Raw genomic sequence first — 8094 nt, forward strand, 5'->3', positions numbered from 1 at the left:
TTGGGAACACAATGGATGTTTGGGTAGAGCTAGGCTTGCCATCCCTGTGTTTGCCACCACTAGGAATGTTTGGAGGGTAGAGCCTGGGGGGTGGGGAGAATGAGCCCCCAGAAGTGACATCACAGTAACTGCAATGCTGTAGGAATCCCCCAGTCTCTATGGTAAAGGCCAGAAAGCTTGGAGCAATTCCACTGAGTGAGCATGGCGAACGGGACACAGGTGCAGGCACCTCATAAGCCTAGGTAGTGCACACCCCTAATGCGCTTTAACCTGCTCACTTCAAAAAACAAGTGAGGATCTCTACTTCTTTTATCATGTAAACAGCAGGTGGGATTCTATTAGTGCAGCAGATAAAATGCCTAAGGTATGACGCTGCCTCAGCCTCTGCTGCTGTCCGTGTGTGGCAGAAGGCACTCTGTAGTCCTTTGCCTGTCTCTCACTTCTTGCAGGAATGAACCACTTGTCAATTAGCCCCTGCCCACGGTAACCATTGCCATTACCATAATCTTTATTTGCATCTGCTGAAATAATGGGTTGTGAACTGCACTCAGAACATTATCATAATATACTATGTACAGATCTCCTGGAATGTTAGCTGTCAGATCTCTAAAATCCTGAAAGCGTTTCTTCTAATGGAGGTGACTGGAATTTATTTTGTACACAGCAGCTACTGACTCGAGGGAGCAACACGAACAGTGACTGTTCTGTTCATATTAGACCTCCTACCCTTTTCAAATATGCTAGTGCTTCCTTAGTTATGCACTTTTATACAGGGAATGGGCCATGTCCTGGGCTCAGTTCTTGCACAGCATAACAAGTTGCAGCTGGTCCTAAAAAGAAGAGTTTTCAGTCCAAGGTGGCATTGAAACTTCCTCGCCAGAAAAGCTGCAGATTCTCTAGATTTTACCATTATTGAGCAGCAAGGTAGTACTGAGGCCATGTGGAGATGGAGTGTCAGAAAAATTGCCAGACGGCATGCTGGCTCTTCACAGGTCTTCTCTCTTTTTCACAATGATCTGCCTAATCAGAGCAGCTATCTCTGGCTTGATGCTTTCTATGGGCTCTTCAGGTCTCCAGAATTTCACCACTTTACCTTCAGGGCTGATGAGATACTTCCAGAAATTCCACCTAGGCTCTTTCTTGGAGGACTCTGAAAGAATGACACAAAACACTATTTATTTAAAATCGTTTACATGATGCATCATACCATGTTTCTTGGACTGACAAAATGCCAAATTACAATAAAATACATACAGGAGAACCAGCAGAATTTTAGGTCACAAGCGGAAGGAGCACAATTCATGAAAAGTTTACATCTGACCAAGTTCCACTGAAATCAACAGATATCACTCCCTAGTTCCATTCGTTTCTGGAGTGCCTTTAGATGAGTGAACATGAAACAAGAGACCTAAAAATAAAGATGGTTTCAAATCAAGCCGAACTTCAGTTCTCCTTGTCTCTGAAGCTGCTAAACTCGGCCCTCGTTTCCCACCATTTCTTCCTAATGAGATACCTTCAGGAGGGCGGCCATGTTGGTCTGCAGTGGAAGAGCTCGATTAGAGTCGAGGAGCACCTTAAAGACTAAGGAGATTTTTTTTGGGGGGGGGGTATAAGCTTTCAAGAGTCAAAGCTCCCTTCATCAGTATCTGAAGAAGGTCAGATATGTTGGTCTAAGGTGCTACCGGACTCGAATCTAGCCTTCCTTATCAAGCCTCCTTCTTCCGCCTCTTCCCTTCCTTTCTACAGCTCTCTTTTCTTGGCCTTCGCTCCCAGCCCTGTCCTGCTTCTCAGGGTCTGCCTCCTCCTCCTCTCCTAGACCCTGTTCTCCTCCTTCCTTAAAGACATCTGCCAGCCCTGTCCCACTCTAGGGTGTGAGCAAGTACTCAGCCAATGGCTGTTAAAATCACTTCTGATTTTCCTAATCGATTCATCAAACTTCTGTGACAACAAGGCAGCAAAGAACACCCAGAAGCTTCATCACCGGCGTGCAGTTCCTGTGCATAGTCCCCTGGACATCTAGCCACAATCACGAATCCAATTTATCATAACCATCCCACCCATAATTCAAAGATTAGGAAGAAATCCCACAGAACGATTGCTTGCCCGTATCAGAGAAGTAACATTCCCAGAAATTTTGTAGATATGAGAAAAGGACAATTTTATGGATTTAAAAAACTGAGGGGGAGGGCTTGGGCAGATTTATGGAGAACAGGTCTACCCTTGGCTGTTAGGCATGATGTCCAAATGAGTTTGGTCAATGTTGTGCTGTGACACTTTAGTTTTTGGGCAAAATTCTATGGTACAATCACTTACAAGCCACAGAGTTTTGTCCAGAAACTAGAGTGTCACCCACTGACATCGGTGTTGTTCTGACGTCACTTCCGGGTAACGTCATTGAGCTCCGTGCGCAAAGCACATGTGGCAGAAGATCCTGGAAAGGAGCCTGGATCCTCCTGCCGGCTGCCAGGTAGGACCTGGCAGCCCTACAAGTGAACAAGGTGTTGCAGATGTGATTGTGACCTTGCTTTTCACAGCCTAAGTGTATACCCTTGAAAACACACTCAAACATACATAGATCACCCTACAGATGTTCTTTTATCTGCACAGATGTCCAGAAGTGGAGCCAGTAGCCTATAAGATCACTCCACTCTACACACAGTTCTGCACTTTTTGAACAACTGAAGAGGACTCTGGTCAAACCTGAATCAGTCCTTGAAAAATCTTGAGACTGAACAGCTCTGAGAATAGAAACGCATTATCCTCCTGATCAGTTGTGGGCACAGGAAATCTAGGGAATTCTACTTGCTATAGCTGTCATTTTGATTGCAAACTTATCTCTGCACGCATGATCAGAAACTTGGTAGTTTCTTTTGAAAGATGAATGCTCACATTCAGAAGATTCCAAGTAAACTGCATGGGATACACAAAAGTACCTGAAGACCTTCCTGATCCCCACTTTGATGGCTTGTGTGTAGGCTAGTATAAAAGAAGGAAAAGCTACAATTCTGCACCCAGAATTCAAGTTCTGAACCAAAAAGCTGAATTCTGTAACAGGCAGAAGATGGGAAACCTGTGCATATGTTCATAAGATATGCATTATTGTTTTTGTTTACAATTATTCAACCTTTTTTTTTTGTCTAGGGGAGAGAATAGGACTTTGCAGCTCCACCTTCAACACTGGAATCTCATTTAGCTTCTAGAATTTCAGTAGGCCCTGCATTCTATCGTATATTTACATTCTTAAGAGTTAGAAACTTACTTAAATGAAAGCTGAGAGGAAGACTGACTGTGCAATCTTAAATATAGTTACAATCGTCTAAGCTTGCCGACTTCAGTGGATTTAGTAGGGTACAACTCTGTAAGCACTGGAAATCTCTTTTCCTGGCTATGTCTTCCTAAGAAGCAACATTTCAAAAAGTCTGTACACAGCATACGGCATAAGAGAATGGTACATGCTTACCTATCACAAATTTAAATGCTGGCAATGCTTCCGATCCCAGAATCTTTATTTTGCTGAAAATGGGGAAAGTGACTCCGTAATTTGTTTTGGCAAACGCGCTAATTTCTTGGTTTGTGCCCGGCTCTGACTCCCCGAACTGATTGCATGGGAAGGCCAGCACAGTGAAGTGAGAGGGCCCGAACTCTCTGTGCAGTTCCTGCAGCATGATGTAATTTTTGTCTGTGTGCTGACAGCGGCTAGCCACGTTTACAACCAGAGATGCCTTCAGACAGATGGAACAGAGAACCATTGGGAAGAACGGGTTAGTTAGCAGCTCCAGTTGATAGCAACAATAGAACCCCTCCTTCTGTGCATCTCAGCTGTTTGAATGACAACCCCCCCCCCCCATATCTGTTCAGTTTCGGCATACAGCTATGTCTTTCTCAGTGAAATAATAAATATGACTTAAAATTGTTTAATGTTGGCTGGACTGAACCCAAAGAATAACAATCTACAATTTGTGGTGTTTGCAATTGTCGAAGGATGAGACTATTGTGGTTTATGGCAAAAAGTCAAAGAATCCGATGCATTAATTATGCACATTTCACAACAGAGGTCTATTGGATCACACAGCCTTCTCTTGCATCTGTAAATAAATCGCAGACTAATTAGGATACAGAATTATCTACAGAGTTGGTTGCTGGATCAGGCCAAAGGTCTAGCAGTCTCACTAATAGCAGTCCACCCTTGGTTATCCCCAGCTTTGGGAGCTCACAGATGCCCTGCTGCCCAGCAACTATTTTGTCAAGAGTTTTCCAGTTTACATCAGCAAAGGTTACGAAGTGATTATTTTGCTTTTGAAACTTGTGAGGCCCCATCCCCTTCCCTCCCCCCAAAGGCATAATTGCCCATGTTCAGTGTCTGTAATATAGTATTTTTACAACTCTCCCCCCTTACCCTGCAATATATAAAACATTATCATGCTACCACAAAGGGAACGATTTGCTACAAGTGGCCTAAAGGATTTCAGAAACAAAAGATGCTACTTACTTTGCCCCTGTACTTCTCCAAGGAAATGGTTCTCCCCTTCATATCCTTCACCTCGAAAGAATAAAAGTCTTTGACTTTGGCTTTTAAGAATTTCAGCTGCAGCAGGCCCAGCATGGTTGTGAACAAAACCATGGAGAGGAAAACTATTAAAATCCGGGGTTTTAGCAGGGAGCTTTTGAAAGTGTATGCTGCCGTATGAGGTAGAGGCAGCTCCATTTTGGAGACTTTTAGGGGAAGTCTCAGCAGGCCTGGAATGCGAGGAGGAGGAGCTGAAACTTGAAACCCACAGCAAACCAGAATATATATTTTTAAAATCTACTGGCTTCTCCCTCCCTCCCACTCCCATATTTTGCTCAGTTTTCTAGGGACACAAAGCTGCTATTATAGCATCTTATCATTTTGCAGACATCCTAGTGGCAATAATATGACTTCTAGATATCAGATTGTGAAAATACGGACACCGCTTTGCAAGAGATTTTTGACACTGAATTGGCATAAATACTAACTGTAGGCAGCCTCATTTTTTTGTTGAATACACTAGAAAAGCAGGCAGTTCCTTCCTTTCCCCCTTTCCTACTAACACTGTAAACCTCACAAGCCATTTGATATACTTCTATACCAGTGGTGGCGAACCTATGGCACGGGTGCCAGTGGTGGCACTCAGAGCCCTCTCTGTGGGCACACGTGCCATCAGTCCAGCCAGGCCCAGACCATCATTAAAGTGTCAAATTCTCTGCCAAATAATTTTAAGTAAATGAAAGCATTTGGGATTGCTTTCCTTACTCTGATTGGATCATCTTAAGTTAATGCATGAGTTGTTTTTTCTAAAGTAAAACCTCAGTATTCAGGTTAAATTGCCGTGTTGGCACTTTGCGATAAATAAGTGGGTTTTGGGTCGCAGTTTAGGCACTCGGTCTCTAAAAGGTTCGCCATCACTGTTCTATACTTTCAACACCTTAATTGAACCCTGACTCCGATAAGGTTACCAGGTTTCCCTGTGGTCACCGGCGGCAGGGGATGGGGGGTAGGGATGCTAGCCATTTTCTCCAGGGGGACTGATCTCTGGAGTGTGGAGTTGAGCTATAATTCTGGGGGATCCCCCGGTCCCATCTTGAAAAGTATGCAGACAGATGAGTGATTTCAGCTAAGCATACCTTTATTTAGTTCAGGACAAAGACAACTGACCGGCTCGCAGGCCGGTTTATATGCATTCAGAAAACCCGCCACCAAGCACACCTAAACACACCCCCTACTCCCGATAGGCTATTTACAGTAACCGGGCAACCATTGGTCTCCCGGCTGGGAAGCTAGCCCTTTTGATTGGGCCGGCTAGGATCCTTCGGATCCTTTGTCTTTCGACTGAAGCTACCTAGGAATTGTGCCTGGCCAGCCTGGGCAAGTCCGGGCATGTCAGGCTGAATACATTACACCCCTCCCCCCTTGGTTCGCTATGCACCCACAGACGAAGTCCTTCAGGTGCGCTGGTGGCTTCCTGGGGCGAGTCGAGCGGCGAGGTTCAGGGGTGGCTATGGGTTCTGTCTCGGGGGCCCTTGGGGCCGAGTGGACCGGGCCCGGCGAGGGGTCGGTGGAGGAGGGACTGGCTGGTTCCTCGGGGCGCGGGGTCTCGGGTTCCCTCCGGGATGGCGGCTGTGGGTCTGGTTCCGGAAGGGGGGCCGATGGGGAAGGCTCCGGGTCCTCGTCTGGATCCTCTGGGTCCAGCGGTAGCGTGCGGCGGCACAGCTGATCAATGTGCCGGTGGAGGATCTGGCCATCCTCGCTGGAGACCTCATACGAACGAGGGCCCTTGACTCGGACGACTTGGTCTGGAATCCAAATGGGGCCCCGGCCGTAGTTCCGTGCGTACACCGGATCCTCGGGAAAGAACCCCCTGGCCGCCTTGTACGTTTCGGTGCCCGGGGCCTCAGGGGGTGCCCGATCCGGGTGTAACCGATCCATTCGGGAGGCCAGGCGGCGGCCCAGTAGTAGTTCGGCCGGGGTGCGGCCTGTCACGGTGTGTGGCGTGGTGCATTGTCCAAAGAGGAAAGCCGCCAGTTTATAGTCCCAATTGGTGGAGTCCAGGCGGCGGAGCGCGTCCTTCGTCGTGTGCACTATGCGCTCGGCCTGGCCGTTGGTGGCGGGATGGAACGGGGCGGATCGTACGTGGCGGATTCCATAGTACCTCATGAAGGCCTGGAATTCGGCGGAGGTGAACGCCGTTCCATTGTCGGTGACTAGCGTGTCTGGGATCCCTTGGGCGCTGAAGATCCTCCACATGGCCCGGATTGCGGCCTGCGAAGAGGTGGAGGGCACCGGGACCACTTCCAGCCACTTGCTGTATGCGTCCACCAGGATGAAGAACAGCTGGCCCTGGAAGGGTCCCGCGAAGTCCAGATGGAGACGGGACCAGGGACGGTGCGAGGATTCCCATGCCCTCTCTGGCGCTCGAGGTGGTTTCGGCCGCGAGGCTTGGCACGGCTGACATCGCTTGACCACATCTTTGATGTCCTTATCCAGTCCTGGCCACCACACGTAGCTCCTGGACAGAGCTTTCATACGCACCACCCCGGGATGTGCTTCATGCAGGGCGGTAAGGACCCGTTCCCTTAAGGGTGAGGGGATGACCACCCGGCTTCCCCACAGCACGCAACCCTTGTGGGTGGAGAGTTCATGTTTCCTGTTTGCAAATGGAGTAATGTCGGGGTCCCCTTTGGCCTCGGGCCACCCCCTCACCACCCAGTCAAAGACCCTCCCCAGAATCTTGTCCTTGGAGGTGCAGCACGCCACCTCCTTGACATGGACCGGCTGTTCCGTGAGGGCTTCCAGGCGCGTGACCAGGATCACGGGGGCCGGGGCAAGGTCACACCTGGGTAGGGGCAGGTGGCTCAGCGCGTCGGCGTGGCCCATTGCCTTCCCGGGCCGATGGACGAGGGTGTACGCTTACCCTGCCAGGAAGATAGACCAGTGGAGCACCCTGGGTGAGGTCATCTGCGGGGTTCGCCGGTCGGGTGCGAGGAGGCCCAGTAGTGGCTTGTGGTCCGTCAGAACCGTGAACGGGCGGCCGTTCAGGTAGTGGTGGAACTTTTTCCCCCCGCCACGATTGCCAAGGCCTCTTTGTCAATTTGCGCGTAGTTGCACTCGGCGGAAGATAGAGTCCGCGAGTAGTAGGCCACCGGAACCTCGCGACCGTCTGGCAGTCTGTGCCCCAGAACCGCCCCGACCCCATAGGGAGAAGCGTCGCACGCCAGCACCACGGGAAGGGCCTCGTCGAAATGAGCGAGGACCGCGTTGGAAACTAACAGGTCCTTTATTGTCTGGAATGCCGCGGCGTGCTGTGGCCCCCAGATCCATGGCACCGACTTGTCAAGGAGGCGATGGAGCGGTTCTGCGACGGCTGCCTTGAGGAGCAAAAAGGAGTGGTAGAAGTTCACTAGGCCTAGGAACGCCTGTAGCTCCGTTTTGGACTTTGGGGCTGGAGCGTGCGTGATGGCTTCTAACCCAGATCCATGGCACCGACTTGTCGAGGAGGCGATGGAGCGGTTCCGCCACGGCCGCTTTGAGGGGCAAAAAGGAGTGATAAAAGTTCACTAGGCCTAGAAACGCCTGCA

The sequence above is a fragment of the Gekko japonicus genome, unplaced genomic scaffold, assembly GCF_001447785.1.
Source record: "Gekko japonicus isolate JY-2015 unplaced genomic scaffold, Gekko_japonicus_V1.1 scaffold862, whole genome shotgun sequence".
Lineage (NCBI taxonomy): Eukaryota > Metazoa > Chordata > Lepidosauria > Squamata > Gekkonidae > Gekko > Gekko japonicus.